The sequence below is a fragment of the Agelaius tricolor genome, unplaced genomic scaffold, assembly GCF_023055355.1.
Source record: "Agelaius tricolor isolate 1412-34295 unplaced genomic scaffold, bAgeTri1.0.p SCAF_2, whole genome shotgun sequence".
Taxonomy (NCBI): domain Eukaryota; kingdom Metazoa; phylum Chordata; class Aves; order Passeriformes; family Icteridae; genus Agelaius; species Agelaius tricolor.
This window is the reverse complement of record NW_027269262.1, coordinates 57,684,591-57,703,064: the sequence shown is the minus strand read 5'-3', so window position 1 is coordinate 57,703,064 and position 18,474 is coordinate 57,684,591. Positions and strand designations below refer to the sequence as shown.

Below are 18,474 nucleotides of genomic sequence, written 5' to 3'. Positions count from 1 at the left end.
CCGCCCGCCCCCGGGGCAGCGCGGCGCCCCAGCTCCGCTGCAGCCCCTCGGCCAGACACCCGCCGGGGCTGGCAGCGCGGGGTCCCGCCCGCCCCCTCCCGGGGCCGCCCCGAGCCAGCGGGGGAGCCGCGGGACGGAGCCACTTTCGGCCCCGAGCCGAGCCGCGCCTCGCCCTTACCGTCCTGGGCAGCGCGGCGCGGGAGCCCCCGGAGAGGAGCGAGGCGAAGCCGCGGAGAGCCGCGAGGAGCCGGGGCCGAGAAAGGCACCGCCGCCGCCGCCGCGAGGAGAGGGCGGAGGGGGCGGGGGATCGGCGGCGGAGGGGAGGAGACGGGGAGGGCCCAGGCCGCCGGCAGCCGCCCGCCAGCCGCGCAGCCGGCGCTTCCTCCCGACGCCTTGCCGAACCGAGCCGGGCCGGGCCGGGCCGGGAGCCCGGGGCGGGCGCTGGGCTCGCCCCTTGCCCGACCCGCGGCGCACAAAGGGGACCCGGCGCTGCCGCCTTTGTTCGGCCGAGCGGCGCCGGGAGGGGAAGGCGGCGCGCTGGGCGCTTCTCCCCCGCGGAGATTGTTCCTCCGGCACTGGCAGGCGCGGACCAACTTCACTGGAGTTAATTTGGGTCTGTGATGAAAACTCCTCCACCTGTGCCAAGCGCTGCTCGGCATCCAGCACTAAAGTCAGCCTACGCGCGGTGCTTCAGCTGCCTGTTTATGCCTCAGGAGCTGACTGGTGACTCCTGGTAAATTATGGGGGGGGTGTTTATTGCTCAGGGTAGATGGCATCGCGAAGATTGTTGTCTTAGTATCCTGTGCTTGGCAGCAACCAAGAAGCATTGAAAAACGAATTTCAGATATACCTTTTGCCCCATTGTCTGTGGTAGGTCACAGATCTTTCAAACATAGCCACACATATAGACCTACATGTCCAATTAACGTACCTTTCTTAAAGCTTTTTTTTTTTTTCTTTTACACCATATTTTAGTGCTCATCCTATAAATCTCCTCCAAGCTTACCGATTTAGTCATTCAGTTCAGGTACCTGAGGTTAACACATGCAGTTTTGTCACGCCAGTTAAAACAGTAGAAGTGGGAGAGTTTCCCCTCATTCGCATCTAACTTAGAAGAAACTGACAGCAATACCCTTCTACGAGGCCTTCTCTGAAACAGAGTTAGACTTTAGTCCTTTGCGTAGAGGTGGAATGAGCAGTCACTGTATAGCCACAAGTGGACTCTTAAGAAGGCAGCAACAAAAGTAGACTACCCTAGGGTTGTTATAACCAGGAGTAAACTCTAAGCAGCCTCCTTTAAAAGGTCTTTTCACATAATGTTCATTAAGCCCCAGCAGTTAAAAGATCCCACCTGGGAGCTCTCACTATGCAGAGTTCTGCTTCCCAGACTGAGAGGGGCAGAGCAGCACAGCGCTTTAGATGCTAAGCCCACTCCTCAGGTTTAGTACTAGGCCATGTTGCATTTTTGTGCTCCAAAGAAGCAGATGATTTATCAGTTCCCCTAGCTAATTAGCTAGAAATTTTCTGCATGGTCCATGAGGTATGTGAGGAAGGAGAGGAACCCATGGCATGTGAGCTTTTCTGCATTACCCACACAGACCTTCTGCTTCCTATATGTGTTAGCATAGCTGCATCAGAAAAAGGGAATGAAAAGTATGTGAATTTGAACCTTTACTCCTGTAGCTGTGTTGTGGGGGGAATAATTTTTTGTTTTATCTTAAAATTAAAAAATTATGTGCTTGGGGGTGAAAAGTCTGAAAATGTAAAACAGTGTAGTAAGCATGAAGAAGCCTGCCTAAGACATTAATAAAGCCAGTGTGCTAGAGATGTAAGATACATCCTAGGTGCTATTGAGATCTGTTTGCTGCATTATGCACTAGGGCCAGAAGCCAACCATCAGCCCTGCAGTGTGTGCTGAATGGAGCCTCTGCCACACAATGCTATAGTCATTTGTCACATGTCCAGTCCACAGGCATCCCACCTCTTGCAGCCAACTTTTACAGGATGTGCATTGTGCCCTTCATTCTTTAGGCTGGATGTATGTAGTAAGGGGAGGAATAAGTAAATGCAACTGTAATGTGAAATTAGATGACATGTTCTGGCCAGAAAATTTCCCAATTCCTAGTCAAAACAGTGGCTTATCAATATTTTAACTTCGGATCAATATGCAGACATTTGCTAAAGCCTAGCTGCATGTATAGCAGTTCTGTTCTGCCCTTTCTGACAAAACAAGAACTATGGAGTTGTTCCTTACACTACTACCTGGTAAGCTTTTCATGCCCAGAAATCAGATGATGAACAGCTTTATTAAATTATGCCACACTGTGCAGCTGCTGCCTCTAGGAAGAAGTATGGAATAATACAATTAATGCCTCACCTTTTAATATAGCTACCAAAATATGATCTTTGTTTTCACTGTCAAGACTAGTGACAGAAGCCCCAGCCAGATGACCAACCCATTGAAGCAGTGGTGAGAGGTCCTCCCAGTCGAGGGCAAGCTGCAGCCTTGAGCTCATCATAAATGCCCATGGACTTTGTCACGTGCCAGATCCCTTTAATGAAACCAGCACCCTGGCCCTAAGATGACATTTAAGGCTGCATTAAATGATTGTCTTCCTACACAAACCTTTGTATTTTAAGGCACTATAACCCTGGATTTATAAATCATATCTAAGACAGGAAACTAATTTTATAAACAGGCATGTATCCAATTAAACTTGGTCAGTAAAGCTGCTAAATAGGAGTAAAAATTGTACATTAGAAGTTGTGTTGTCTGGAACTAAGTCAAGAACCCCTGGAAATGAACATAAAATTATCACATTCCAGGCTGATTTCTTCTTTGTGCTTTCCAAATAACAGATTATTAAAAAATGAAATAATCCTCTCAGTCCATTAAAATATTTCACAACTTTCGAAAGGTTTTGAGATAAAAAAATTAAAACCCCGCCTATTGATCATAACTCTCTTCCAAAATCCATATTCTTGTAAGACCAAGAATAAAGCATTTATTGCTCTGATCAATTGGTTTACTCAGAAACAGCTGACACCACTTAAAATTGTGTTAATTAACAAAGGTTCTCAAGGTCCAGTTGTAATGCAGACAAGCTGTGTCCACCTTAAACAGAGCCTCATTATTGTTCACGCTGCTTGAATCTGCCATTAATAGTAAGTCTCCATCTTACAGCTGCTGCTAAACCTAAGGCCTGCTTGCATTCAAAGAGGATTTCAGTTCTAGTTTGGCACAGTATATGCTATTCACAAAGTCACCTGTAACTGTAAGAATGACTGAGAACAAAGCCACTCATTTTCCACTTGTTAGCTCTAAAATCCCTGCTGTGGAAAGTTTGGGGTTTTGATATGTCTTCCTTGTGTAGACTTATGTGTAATGCTCAAATACAGTAAAAAATGCAGACTGCTGCCTGAATTACTGCAGCACTCAGGCTGAATAAGCCATAGCAATTCAAGAGTGGTGCAGCCTTCCTAGCTGCCCCTACCCCTGTAAGGGTGGATGACATTTATCCTTGTAAATATTCTCTCCACTCTCCCGACCAGGAGGTGTGAGCTGGGGTCAGCCACAAGCTCAGCTTGTTACAACAACAGGTTACAAACTGTAACCTGCAGCAGCTACCCCTTCACCCTCCTCACAAAGTATTTTAGTGTACCCAGCATTGGTTAAATCCATTAGTGAGGCATGTGCATGATCTCTGATGGTCAACCTGGTCTGACTGCTCAGACTCTCCAGCCGTCACCTCAGCTGTGCCTGCTGAGGTGGGAGTGAGCTGGCCAGACAAAACACTGCTTTAGCCATCACAGCTGGATCAGCCCTGGTCTGCACATTACTGAGTTGCATGCACACATTCAACAAAGCTCAGTGAGCAATATTTCACAAAAAACATGGCTGGGTTCTCTAGTCCTGTATTTACTCTGGATAGTATTATATAAGTTTGGGGTTTTTTTACTTAGATCATAAGCTTTGTAAGAATACTTGTGAGCAACATGTTACTCAGGCTATAAATGGTGCAGGTATTTAGGAGTGCTTGGAAAAGTGTTTTCTCAGTACTGTGTGAAGCAGGGGGCTGATGACAATGGAAAGGTGTTAGTCATGCGGGCCCATTCTTCTGGTGCTCAGTAAGAGGGAGAAACAAGCCAGAAATCTCCTCCTCAGCTTCATGAAGATCTCAGCACTACTTGGAATCATATAATGGTTAATGTTGGAAGAGACCCTTAAGGTCCTTGAGTTCCAGCCCCACTGCCATAAGCAGGGACGCCTTCCCGTAGACAAGGTTGCTCAGAACCCAGTCCAACCTGGCCTTGAAAATTTTCAGGGATAGGAACCTGTTCCAGTGTTTCACCACCCTCACAGTGAAAAATTTCTTCCTTATCTAATCTAAACCTACCCTCTTTCAGTTTACGGCCATTACCCTTGTCCTGTCTTTAGGACTGTTTATTTTCCAGTTTTGGAAGGTGTGTGGAGGTAATGCCAGCCAAAATGAAGGAACTGAAAGATGTGAGGCCATGACTGTGTCACTTGACATTCTGCCTCAACCCATGCAAGCAGAGAAATAAAGACACGTCTGGTCCTGTTTCCTACATACACCTACTTAGAGAACACAGACCCATTAAAGCTGAGCCAGACAGATATCTTTTCTTTAATTAGCTTGTCCTTTTAAGAGTCCCAGGAAAATTATTATAAGAAATGCCATATGATTGCCCAAGAACAAATGAGATATGCTTTTAAACACCCTTTATTACTAACATTGCATAAGCATTCCAACAATCAAATCTAACAGTTTGTTATCACAGTTGCAATCCCTTTGGCTTAGTAGCAGCAAGATGAATAGCATGTCATATCTCTTATCAGCAAATAGCTGCCTGCCTTTGTAAACAAAACTGTCAAGACTGATTCTCCATACACATTTGCAAATTATACTCATTGGTTATGTGTCTTGTGGCATATTTAGTGTGCTGCCAAGGGAATGTTACCCTCTCATCAGTTTTATATGTTACCAAAATCATAATATTGTCAAGGAACAGGTAGGTACCTTCCCATCTGTGGCTTGATTTCACCAATGTATCCTACAGATCCCTGATGAAAAACCTACTTATTATCTCATTTAGAAATATTCAAACCTAGCATGTAAATGAGAAATAAATGTGATGTTCTGATATTCAGCCTGCTCCAAAGAGCCCTGTGTCCTCATCCCAGCACCAGCACTTTACTTACTGTCTGTCCAGAAGGAATTCAATTTCTTGTCTCAGTTTAACTGTATGCAATATGATAATAACATCACTTATGAAGTAATGGAAGAGAGTAAATTAGTTGTAGTGTGTACCCTGTGCTCTAAGGATATAGAGCAAAATATGAACTTATACTATAAGTTCAAACCCCCCCCCCCCCGCAAATGTCAAAGGTGCACGCACGCTTTGACGTTTAATGTTTTTTGAATTTTATTTAATCTGCATAATAAATGCAGAGGACAAAATTGATAGTCACTGACATTTTTAAAGTTTTTTTGTAATTTTTATATGGAAAAACCTCTGACCATACTACATAAACTATAATATATATTAAAATACTGATACTAAAATTGCTGTAATTTTGTTGCTTTCACTTACAGAAGTAGGCTCATTTTTTGTTTGAAAGCAACTATGATGCTAGTTTTGACATTTTATGTTAATGATGTATAATAATGTCATTTCAACAGAGAATTCTAATTAGTTGCCAGTAACACGATATAGCCTTGTATAATTACAAATTTTGTGTGTGAGTAGAACTGCCTTGTTCTCATTACAGGAACTAAAACCACAGAGCATCACATTTCTCAGTATTGTAGCAGAGTAATGTAGGAACACACTCATGACCACATTAGGGAATGGCACTAACATGAGAATCAGTAATAGATAGCAAATGTGATGACACTAAACTGTGGATCATAATTCGTCCATGGAAAAAGCCCCCACCCTGCTCCTGTGCTCACATCAGCCTGCAGCACTCTGGCTGTTGCTCAGCTCTCAAACACTGGGGCAGGTGTTTCTTCTCTTCATCTCATCAAGCCAGCATGGGAAGCGATGTTATCAGGGAAGTCTGGATCAGCAGGGGAGATGAGAAAGATCTAGCAGATCTTACAGCACACAGCAAACACTAGGAGAGAGTGATTCCAGGAGCCATTGCCTGTTGCATGGCTTTCTCCCTTAAATCCCAGGACCCAGGAAATTTGATAGGGGTCAAAAATTGCTGAGTGTGAGTTGCAGTGTGGATGTTTGGGTGTAAATAAATCCAAAAAGCAGCGAGGTCTGATTTCAGGGTCTCTCCATTATTTAAGCGTTCTTTGAGGTACAGAATTAGCTCAGAATAGCAGGAGGAAAATGGCAAAACAACATACCAAGTTCTCAAGGACTAAACAGGGTTTGGATTGGTAAATCATTAATCCAGAAAGTGGTGTTTGAAAGAAAGTTTGATTTAGCCTTTTTTGAAAATTTAGTTACTTGTTGTTTTCCTCAGAGAAAGGGTTAGCTCAAGGATCTTGAGAACAGTTAAGGAAAAAAGGAAGGAATATTAAAAGATGAGCATGAACTGAGTTATATGTAGAAATCATTAACCTTTTGTTTTAACAAGTGTGATATATCAAAATAAAGATAAATTACTGAAAATGTTTATTTCATGGTATCTATTGTATCTGTAGAATTTTATAAGTATGAGAGCAGTCTGCTTGTACTGAAGTACTTTGCAGTTATAGATACACATTAATGTGACAAGCAAAAATCTTAGCCAAAACCTGAAATATGAGGTTATCACATGAAACCTTGTATGCCTTTACTGTTATGTGCATGTTTTTTTCTCCTCTTCAGTAAAGCTCTCTGCTTGAAGGAACAGATGCCTCTTTCTCAAGAACTTCAGCTGCAGGAATTGCTGCCCTGAATCACCAGGTCTTTCCCATTTTTTTCCCAGTCCTCATCAAGAGGGGTCCAGAAGACTGATGGTTTTAAGTTGCATGAGAGGTTTCACTTCCCCTTTGGCTTAGAGCTGGCAGCAATGCTCTCTCCCTCCCTCTGCACCTCAGCTGGTGTGGGATCCTACCAGGGCACAGGCTGAGTGGCATCAATGTCCCTCTGTGGTGTGGTGTCACAGAGGGGTTATTTAAAGCAGCTCTGCAGAATATGAAACCACCCCACTTTCCAAGCCTTGTTTGTTCTTTCACTGGTGGTTTCAGCAAGCAGCACAACAGGCATCTCAACGTGGCCTTGTACATTGTCTAAACCCAAATGTGCAATGCCACCTTGGCACTCACCCACAGCGTTCCTCCAGTGGAGCTGCAGCTGCATCCCAGGCACTGCTACTCCCAGACCCTGCTTTGAGGAATGCATCAAATACCCTGGCAAGGGCAGATTGTGGGGAAAAAAAAGGGGGAAAAAAATCAATCCATGTTGCTGCATTGGAGCTGCTCAGAAAGGGTTTGCCACCCCCCCAGAGTTATCAGCTCTGGCTGCTAGCAGGTATTTGATCATCCTTCTATTGTGTGTGGGGGTAGTGACTGTGTCTATGCTGGCTATTCCAAGAGCTTCTTTTGACAGCTCAGACATGAAAAGATTTGTTATTTTTTGAAATATAATGGTAGAGGTTTTATACTTTGGGCCAGAGTGTCAGTGGAGGCTCTTTGGTGATGTGTGCATTGGAAGTGACAGGTAGTGAATAACTGACATCAGGCATAAGTAATATTTGTAGTCTGACTTTGATATGTTATTCTTAAAAAAATCCAGTCTGTAAATACAGTCTACATCTGTTAGCTTGAAAGGAAGCAAAGGGGATGAGTGCAAATACAGAGGAGAGAAATGAATAACCATGACAAGGAGAAAAAGCAAGCAGAAATAAGCTGATAAAGATAAAAAGGAATGGGATTATTAAAAGAGAGAATAAAGACATACAAATGGATCAAAACGAATATAAAATTTCTAAAAAGGAGGAGAAAAATTGAAGATGAAAGGAATCACAGTGTAACAGGTCAGTAAAAAAGAAGAAAGTGTTTATAAACTCCAATCTGAATTACTATACACAACCAATAACGACTTCAGCACCCCAATAAATAAATGTGGTTTTGGTAAAACAGATATGTAATGAGGTCCCATTGATTGTGAGACACTGGTTTGCAAGTAAAAAAGATTCTGTAAAGGTATTTAAAATATAAAGCAAGATCAGGAGGAATGATGGGTATGTGTAGTGTAGAAGCAGTTTGGATGGTGATGAAGTCACACCATAAAACAAATATTATGATTAACCCCTGTAAGAACAATGCAGTTTTTCAGCAAGAAATGACTTATTCCAGGGAAGACATTTGAATGAACTTATGGGGCTCTTTCAGAGACTCCAGTGAAGCCTATGACTGTATTTTCATTCAACTTTTTGCTTTCCTTTGATAATTATCTGTAGACTGGAAATGACAATGAGACCAATAAGCTATAAGATGGTATGTACTTTTCCTGAGTGCTTTATTCAACACTGCCAATTATTTTCTTCGAAAGCAGGAGCAGGTAAAATCTAGTAGGGAACAAATCTTTGAAGTCATTGAAGTATCTTCCAAAAGGAAATATTTTACATCAGAAAAACAGAAGAGAGAGACATGCAGAGCTTCCAGAATGGGTCAATGGCTGAAGCAGAGTATCAGCACCCATGTGGTGGTGGTCTTGTTATCACTCCCAAACAGCATTTTAACATAGAGGAGTTGTCAGAGAAAACTTCACATCAGTCAGCACACGTTTTCAATTTACTGAACCCAATAACAGGAAAAGTATGCAAATGAGCATGTTTAAATGGCATTAATTGTGGAAGAGACACATTGTATATCCACATAAAAAAATAACAACAACAGGATTTTTATATTGTATTAAGAAGGTGGAGCATCAACTGCCTCTTTTTTCTGTACTTGGCTGTTTATAAGACTTAGTTGCAGCAGAAAAGCCATGCATTAAGCTTTTAAAAAGGGATGGAGCCAAGACTGGGTATGGCAGGGTAGGGACTGCACTCAGCTCCACTTCCAGAGCAGCCGCTGGTGCTAAACAGCCTCCAAATGTTTGCCTTTCACAGCTGGGAACAGAGATGCCACTTTTGAAAACATCCTGTGCTTCTGTTCCAGGAACAGAATGAATATTTGTTATTTCCTCATTTCACAGGCCCTCTGCAAAATGGTATTATAAAGTGTGTAAATTGTCAGGGAATCTTGGCTGGAAGGCACTACACAAAGCTAGGCACGTAGTACCTTATTATTTAATAGATTAACTAAAGGAGTTATATATTGTTTACTTGATTGCTGAGTGCAGCAATGCAGGTATTTATTTCACACCAAACAGATATGTTGTAGATGTTTGTAAAAATGCCAATGTCTTCTAAATTTATCTTTAAAAGGGTGTGCAAAATACTGATAAAAGATTGGGGTACTTTGTGATGAAAACAGAACACTGCAAAGATATGCTGTGGCATTATAATTACGTTACAGAATCTGAAAATATAATTTGCAACAAAAATTTTATTTATTCTTCAAATAAATGTTTTTTTGGGTTTTTTTAAATTTTTACTTATTCTATCTTTTACAAAATTTCAGAAATTTCTCCTGAACTCATTCCCAGTTGTTCAAATGACAGATGTTTTATTAAAGGTACCATATACTGGGATATATCCTACTTTACTCATCAGCCATTTTTCACTAGCAACAAGGAGACTTTATGTGAATGAAGTGATGGGAACTATTGGTGCATGTGAAGAAAGATTGGATTCTTGTGTTTTATACCCCATTAAAAGAGGCATAATACAATTCACAACTGCAAGAAAACCATTGTGAGATATTTAATGGTATATTGTCACAAACTATATGTGGAATTTTACTTGCAATCATAACTCCTAATTTTACAATGTTTAATAAAGATAAAAAGCACAACCTGAGTTCAGAAACATGAACCATCCTTTTCCAGGCATGCCTCCAACTTAATTTGTGCTTAGTTCACATTTTCAATAATAGACTTCAACTACCACACAAGCATTTTCCTGATTTTTTACCAGGTACATTTAATATTCATAATCTATTAAAGAAACATGGAGAGAACACTCTTTGGAGAACAACCTTTAGAGAAATATTTATTTGTTTTTAATGCTGCAGATTTAAATTCAAGCATATATTCAAGACGTGCATTCAGCTTCAAATAGGTTGAGTTCTACATTAAATGGAGTTTCTTCAGAGATATGTAAAATAGTTAAGAAGGCTGCATACAGCTGATTTCAAGGAGAAACATAAATGACTATTCTTGTCTACTAAAGTTTACAACTTTTATTTATTGTCTGCCTCAGAATATTATGCTCTACCTTACTTGGTTTTGCAAAGCTGTTATTAATGTGTTTTATTCATAAAATAAAGTGACAAAGCCATGTTGCTAATCCTCTTGACTCCATAATAAATCATTGCTTGTTTGCTGTACTCTAATATGTATTTTCAATAATGCAGAAGCAAGCTTAGGTCCTTAGGTAACAAAAATCTCCAGAAAGCAACTGCTCTTACATCCCCCAAAAAAACCAACCAAACAAACAAAAAACCAAAAAAAGCCAAAAAAAAAAAAAAAGGAGATCTAATCTCTGTAAAATCCCTTGTCATTTTGGGGCTTTCGTGTATGAGGTTTGCAGGTGCCAAGCTGTTTCCCTTCATACTCTGTGCATTGCTGTGCAGGGTCATTAAACCAGCCAGGGACAACTTGGTTTTGTACCCACAGAGTGAAGGATGGAGGAGGCAACACATGCTGTCCTTTGCCTTTTTGTTAAAGTTGAGCTTGACTTGTAGCAACATCTACTTCCTTTTGCTGAAAGTAATTTAAATATACCAGGCAGGAAGGATTGTACAGCTGTTGAGTGTATTGTGCTTAGTCCCCTTCATAAGAAGCATGAAACACATTTTAATAGATGGACAATAAGCTAAGATTTCCTCTTTTTTTAAAATGTTATTATTTCTTTTTTTTTTTTTTTTGTTCTTGTATCGTACATATGGAGCATGTTAAACTCAATGTGTACCCTTGCTAAAAATCCCCAATGTTCAAAATGCAATCTCAAAAACTGCCCATGTCTGAATTGCTCTCCTACATTATGCTACAAATTCCTACTGTTCATAAGAAATTTTGTATTATAAACAACTATCTTCCTAGGCCTCCGGTGACTTTTAATAAAAGCATGTATTCCCTTTGTGTATTCCCTCAAATTTCTTGCCAGGTGTCAATCTTGACATTTTGAATGATTTTGTTTTTTAAAACTTGAAAATATTTTGCAACATTGCCTGTGTAAGAATGCTTGCTAACTTTAAAAATTCCCTATTTTAATATTAGGTTTTTTGTCATTACATGTGTCACTAGTAGGAGGAGTAATGCAAACTCTCTCCAACTGAATAAAGTGCACTCATAAGAAGGGGCTAAATCCCACTTGACCAAAATGGGCTACAGAGTACATTTTCCTGCACAAGCCCAGGTCTGCCTTGGCATATCACCTGAGCTTTTCTGGAGGAAAGGAACAGAACAAACATCTCTAGGAATACAGTGAATCCGATATGAACTGACTCTGCCCTCAAGGGAGTCACGTCTGTAATTACCAGCAAGATTTCTAATGCTAAACAGACTTCTACAGCTGAAACTGTTGTCATTGTGCCTTTTACCCAGGCAGCGCCTGGTGTAGCAATATGGATGTAACAGTTTCTACCTCTTTAGTCAGGTCCACTAGAAACGCTGTAGATACTTTGATTTCCTCTTCTTTGTTTCCTCTCTGTTAAGAGTACCCCCCTCAACAAAACCCACAAGGAGCTTCCCACATTCCCCCAGGAGCAGAGCCCATCTGCCCTGGCTAAACCTGTGTCCTCAAGAATCTGCTTGCACCAGTCCTTTGCAATTCATGGTGTGGTTGAACAAAGTGACACTGCAAAACCAGCTGCTGGCCCCACCAGAGACCTTACTGTGCTGACACCCCACAGCAAAGGAAAACAATGAAAGGGAAAAAAAGAGTTTTCATCCGCCATTCCTCCACAGAGACACTGGGAAAGTGACACCTGTGGTTAAGGCAAGAGAAACCACCAAAATAATACATTTTTCCTTCTGAAAAATCACAATGGTACCATGGCAGAAAAATCAGAGAATGAGAGAAGTGGTCCATTGTGTATCTTTTCTTCATACAGAATTTATTGTCTTTCAAAACTTGAAGATTTTTTTTTAGAAGCTTCCATGTGAACCCAAGTCTCACCAACTTTTTGGTGCTTAAACTACTTTTGAAAAGGAGACTATGTAATAAATCATTTACTTGGGGATTAAAAAATGTTTATTAAGAAATATGCATCTGAGTAACATAACAACTTCTGAAAAATTTATAATGAAACAAAGAATACATATTTATGAGATCAGTTCTCTTAACATACCATAGTTGTCCTGGAATATCATAAGAAATATGAATGCCATAAAGTTGTAAACAACAGAAACTGCGATTACTGTAGAACTTAATAAATTCTTCATAAATGTGTTTACTTCCAACATAATATGCAGTATAGCTGGTTTGTAAGTAAACAAAAGTGATGCATGTGTGTGCAGTGATTCATATCTACAGCTATATTAAAAGAAACATGAAATATGCTAATACTGCAGGAAAATATTTTTCTAACAGGAATTATTTTTTTTCTTGTCTATGTAATAAATGTATTGTATATTGGTCATCATTAACTGTTCACTGTTAAATAATGTAAAACAAAAACACCCAAAACAAACAAACAAAAACCCAAGAAAAATCAACATATCATAATGAAACCATACTTGCATTTTTCATTTAAGGCTTTTATTTCAATAGACAAGCCCTGGGAGTTAATGAATATACTTTCTTCTTATCTGAAACATTAATCTGATACTTGTTTTAGAAGTATTTGGGGGGAAATTATTCTATAATAATAAAGCTGTTGCTAGGAGGCCTGGAGAAACCTAAACCAATTTGGCTTGGAGAAACAGATAATCAGTGTCTTAGTGCTTTCTTTCTAACATGCCCCTCGTGCTTTTACCCGAGAGCAGGAAATCAGTGAGTAGAGAATAAATCTCCATTCTGATTGTTTACAGAGCATAATGAGGGCCTGGAGCAAAGAGATGCATCATTTGCTTTGTACCTGCAGCTGAACCGCAGTGCATCCCATTTAATACCCGCCAATACCATGCCGGACGTGGAACCAAAAGCCATCATTTTACATGAGCACATCATGACTCTGCAAGGGTATAATTATTTGGAGGAAAGTTTAAAATAGCCCATCCCAGAAAGTGTTTCTGGTCCTTTCAGATTTTATAGCAGTGGCCTCAAATTTCAGTTCTCTCATTTTCATTTCTGTCACTTTCTTCCTCGTTAACATCTGATCCTGACATAATTTGCTGTATTTATTTCTCTTGTCTCCTCCTTTTCCCAAATCCTGCTTCTTTTATTTTTTCTTCAATGCATGTCTCATTCTGGACAGGAAGACTGAGATTTTGACAGCATTCCCCTCCCTCTCCACTCCATAAAAAATATACTTCCTGTGTTTTCAGCTGTGATCACTCAATGGCTGCATTTTCCAAGATGAAGCCTCTCTGGGGTCTTCAGTGACTCCCTGGGCATCTCCAGATTCCCACCCTGTATTTCTCACCATGCCTTGCCTGTAGCATGGCATATTCTCATTCTCTTTCTCGCCTCAGTACCTCTCACCCTCAAATCCAAAACCTCATTTTTCTCTCTGAGCATGCTGTGTCTCTGTTTCCCTAGTACTCTCTCTTGGATCCCCTATGGTTTTTCAAGGTCAAGCAGCTCTAAAGTGGAACTTCTCTTACTTCTTCCTAAAATGCCTTCCCTCCCCCACTGCTCTATCACCAGTATTAGGTTCCATCTTTCTCATTTCATTCTCTTCACATTAAGACTTACACTAATTCTTTTTGCTTAATCTGCAATATTCATAGCAGCAGCCCTTTTTTAGTGGATGTGTGATAAAATAAACCTAACACTGATCCTCTCATAGTTAGCGTGAATTACTATTACCCTTCTTTTTTAATCTTTACAATGCATGCCATTTCAAATAAACTTTACCCAACCTAAGGCTCACACATCATAGCCCCATAGATCTGGCTCACAGAATTCAGACTTCCTCACCCTCATTTTTAAGATTCTTTGCAGCTTCTATCTGGCAATATCTCATCTGACAATACCTCATTCCCTCTACTGTCCTCATCTCTCTCTAGATAATACTTAAGATTTCTCTTCATCCTCTTTGTCATGGTAGTCTTCCCTCTCCAAGCAAGTTTACTTCTCCTTCCTTTCTTGTTGTATTCCTTTTTTCACCTCAATCCTTTAAAGACATAAAAATTGCTTTATATTAGAGTCAACTGTTAAGAACAAAAAACCCCAAAACAACACCAAAACTGGTCAGAGCATGCTTTTGACTTCTGATATTTACAAATCAAAAGGAGGGCAAGAAGGACATTTGTTGCATTTCAAAGCAAGAAGAAAATACATTGCTGTTTGTCTGTCATTGTATGAGGTACCACAAAGGGTTTCTGTAAGTGGTATTACCTATGCTAAATTTCCTGCAGTCAAACCCCAACAGTGAGGCTTTAATTTTTCTGTTGCAACAGTAATTTTCTGAAAGACTTGATCCAACAAAGTACTTAAACACTTGTTTGTGTTCAGACTTGTGAGTGACCTCACTCTAGATACTGGAATTGCACACCTCATATATTGCAATTAAGCAGACAAACAATTGTTCCACTCAAATTGTGCTTTAAGATAGCCTAGTTGTTTATTGCATTCATTTGGCTTTCAGGACACAAAAGAAATCATTTAAGGAAACATATCTTGCAAGATGCTGTATTTAAGCAGATTTTTCAGGTTTTAAAATATTTTTAGCTGAGGCATTAACTTTATTCTACATTCTAAGACATTAGTCTTCTGACTTTTATGGAAGTTTACAGGAAAAATAAAGAATATGTTTAAAAAAATGAAATCTCCTTATACTAACACCTGGGAATGAAAATTATTGCAATTTCTTCTCTACCTCACATGAAAAATGCCTTACCAAAATGATACATTTTAACAGTGTGTTCCTTTTAAGGAATAGTGATTTCCTCAGAAATAAAGATATGGATAAATGGATATTTGAAATGTAGAAACATATGCCATAGAGCATTTATTGATTAAAAAAATGCTTGGTGTACTTTCACAGAAACTACTGTAAGATATTATAGCATTAACAGTGGTTCAAACCCTTCAAAGTCTGATTGCATTTTGTCTGGTGCCAAACCAAAAGGTCCAACTGCGTGCAGAAGAGAAAATAAGACATAATATATGTTTGGTACTAAAAAATTGATATATCCTTAAAATACCAGACAGCATAGGAGGAGTACTTGGAATATTGAGTAGCATTTATATAACACATAATAAATTTTAAGCTTCCAAAGGAAAGAAACTTTTCTTTTTAGTCAAAAGCAACTTTTTTACTCTTTTAAGCATTTGCAAGTCGGTATTTCCCCTAATAGTGAATAAACCTTCAAAATTTTGCTGTGATGATAAATACTTATCCCCTCCTCGGGCATGGGAAGTTTCGTGAGTTGATTGTAAAATGAGTGTTCAACAAACTCACAGAGAAGCTGTGAATGCAGCTGAAACAGCTTGGCTCAATCTTCTGGATTTTAACCATTTTTTTCCTCCCAGAAGTTACCCCTTTTTGGATACCTTCCTCCAACAAATGAAATTCTTTCAGATCTTCACTACCCTTCCACATATCCTTTTCCAGAAATTACTACATTAAAGCATCAGAATCACCCACTGCTTCAAAACATATATCACACTGAGACAATAGCTCTCAAGGTCACTTCCCAGAATCTTTTCTATTGATTAAAAACTATTAGATGTCTGGCTGGGTGAGTGCCTGTTAGGCTACTGCTAGCAGCTTCTGAGGTTTTAGTCTGCTTTATGGAAGAGCATATTTAAGTTTGGATCTTTTTCTTCCAGGTATCCCATTGCTACATTTAAATATTACATAAGGTATGGGCTGGGAGCAAACCAGGGGATTTTCTCTTGTGGTGCACTGTTGATGAAGAGCACAAAGAGCTGAGCTCTGCATGCCCTGAGTGTGCTGGATGGGAGTCAGCACAGCTCTGTGCAGCACAGATAGTCCCTTTCATCTGTGAGATCAGAGGTTCAGCCTCTGCGCCGACCACACCACTGCGGCTTTTAGCACAGAAATTTCGACTTATCTTCCCATTTTTAAATATCTTGGTCTGTGCTTGCTGCCAGCTCAGGAGCATCTCTGGGCATTGGGAGGATGAGTGTTAAGGAAAGGTGTTGACTTCTCACACATATGGGGAGGGTTGCTGGTGTTTGTCTTCTGCCCGGTGCAGGGGAAAGCACTGAGGACAGTGCTGTGAGCTCAGCCTCCTGGGAGCAGGCTCCCTGGCCAAATGCCATCTGCTAGAGATCCTCTTCTTCCAAAACAGTTATGAAACCATTTTCCCTCTTGCTGTGGTGGTGGACAATGTGCTGCTTGGAATTTCTCAGTTTTTGTCACAGCAGACATTTCTGTGGTGTTACTGTTGTTCAGGTTTTGGGGAGCTTGTATTTCTGAAGACGAGCTGTGTATGACTCCAAGGTTCTTCTCTGTTCCTATCACATAGGGGGAAAAAATACCATGCAGCTAATTTTCAATGCAAGGGTTAAAAGCTGCTGACTCTATTTTCTGAGCTGGGGCCCCTGTTCCATCTCTACACGTGCAAGTGACACTCATACCCACAAAACTCACTTAATTGAGGACTGAGTCATTCCCTCCTACATTCAAACCCATGCTCCCAACAGCTGGTATACAGAGTCTTTTGCAGCTTTTAGAGTTTTGGGAGGGTTTTGGTGGAACTTTCTTGTGTATATGCTATATATTTCTTGTTAAATCATGGTCACAGTCTTCCCTAACCCTGACATTCCCAGTTTCTACTGGCAGAGCATCAATAGCTTTTCTTCCTGTTGTCAGTTCTGCTACTGTTGCTCTTATAAAGATGCTTCTGGGAGTTTTGAGAGGTTTGATTCCTTTAGACAAAGACACCAGCATCAGCCTGGTTCCCATGGCTACAGCTCCTCAATCTCTACTCAATACAGACTTTTCAGCCACTTTCATTCAAAGAAAAAAAAAAAAAAAGAGTAAAATAGAAATAATTCCCTTATCTCTGGACACTGCAAATTGAACTGCAGCTTCCTCCTGTTATTCACACTGGCAGCAAGAAACCCTAAAGAGAAACCTTAAAGAAACATGTGAGGGTGAAGACTCACTGTGACTGTTCCATTCAAGGCTACTGCTTGTCACAAACACATCATACAATCCTGTACATAAATCTGCCAGGATCCATCATGAAATAATCCCTAGGGGTTTTTTCTCTCATCTTTTTCAGCAAGAGGATTGAGTGGATAACTCATTTTTCTGGTTTCCTTGAATAAATTTGGTTAAAATTTTGGCATTCTCAAATCAAATGAGTAAAATGAACTGTTTTAACCAAAATAAGAGCATTTTGTTCCCTGTTTTCATGCTGAAGAACAAGGCAAGACAAAACAAAAATATTTCATTTTCAACGAGGACAATTTTAATAAATGTAAGTAATGGAAAACACTAAAAATTAGAAAAATAGATATAGCTCTGAGAACCATTTACAGAATAAAGTGAGAAATTTAATTTCTTTTCTCTCTTTTTCAGGCAAACCAAGGTCCACTTCCTTGACTGAACAAGAGTTTTTTGCCTTATTTCAATAAGTCTTTAAGGATTTGCACAAAACCTAACCTAACTTTAACAGTTTTCTTCCTGCAACATATCATATTCTCTAGTGGAGTAGTTAAAGCAGTCTCCTGAAGTCCCCTTATACTGGGAGAAAATATCAGATTCAGGCTTTTCAGGCCCAGAAAGTGTCCCAACCCATTAGCTGATCAGTGAGGATTTCTTCACTTCTCATTTCTAAGTCTAGACATACACATGGGCAAAATTCACTGAAGTGTGGAACTGTCTTTAGGATGAAGAAGCTTGCACTGCTTAATACAATAAACTGTTTTTAAAACTCTCTGGTCTTCTAGAGTTTTGCCAAAACAGCATGTAAAATTTCAGAGGAGAACCAGTTAATACCTTACAGTCATGCATTAACACGCCATACAACATCTGATGGCCCAAAAGACTTGATTTAGGTATAATTTAAACAAGAACAAGTCTAGAATGCCTGCAGGTTTCACACTGACTTACCACTGTATACATTGCCCAAACAGCACAAAACTCTAGAAAACAGAAAATCTTCTGGTAGCACAGAGACAGCTGGTTGAAACATTGCTTGAAATAGTAGCACTGTATATAAAATATCATGCCTTAATTTATTTTTCTCGGAACTGATGAATAATATTAGCTGAACCAAGAAAAGCAGCCAGATTTAGATCCTAAAAATTGATTA

At 40.0% G+C, this 18,474-nt stretch overlaps 1 protein-coding gene across 2 annotated transcripts in view; it reads right to left on the bottom strand.

Annotated features, from left to right (window-relative positions):
- FAM110B (family with sequence similarity 110 member B) overlaps window positions 1-325 on the bottom strand; it is a 114,388-nt gene extending 114,063 nt beyond the window's left edge. The window contains exon 1 of one of the 2 annotated variants that reach the window (XM_071419776.1): window positions 179-325. The gene's annotated coding sequence lies outside the window, so the exon portion shown is untranslated. The remainder of the gene's footprint in view (window positions 1-178) is intronic. The other variant, XM_071419791.1, reaches the window with a different exon arrangement.
- Window positions 326-18,474: the final 18,149 nt, after the last annotated feature.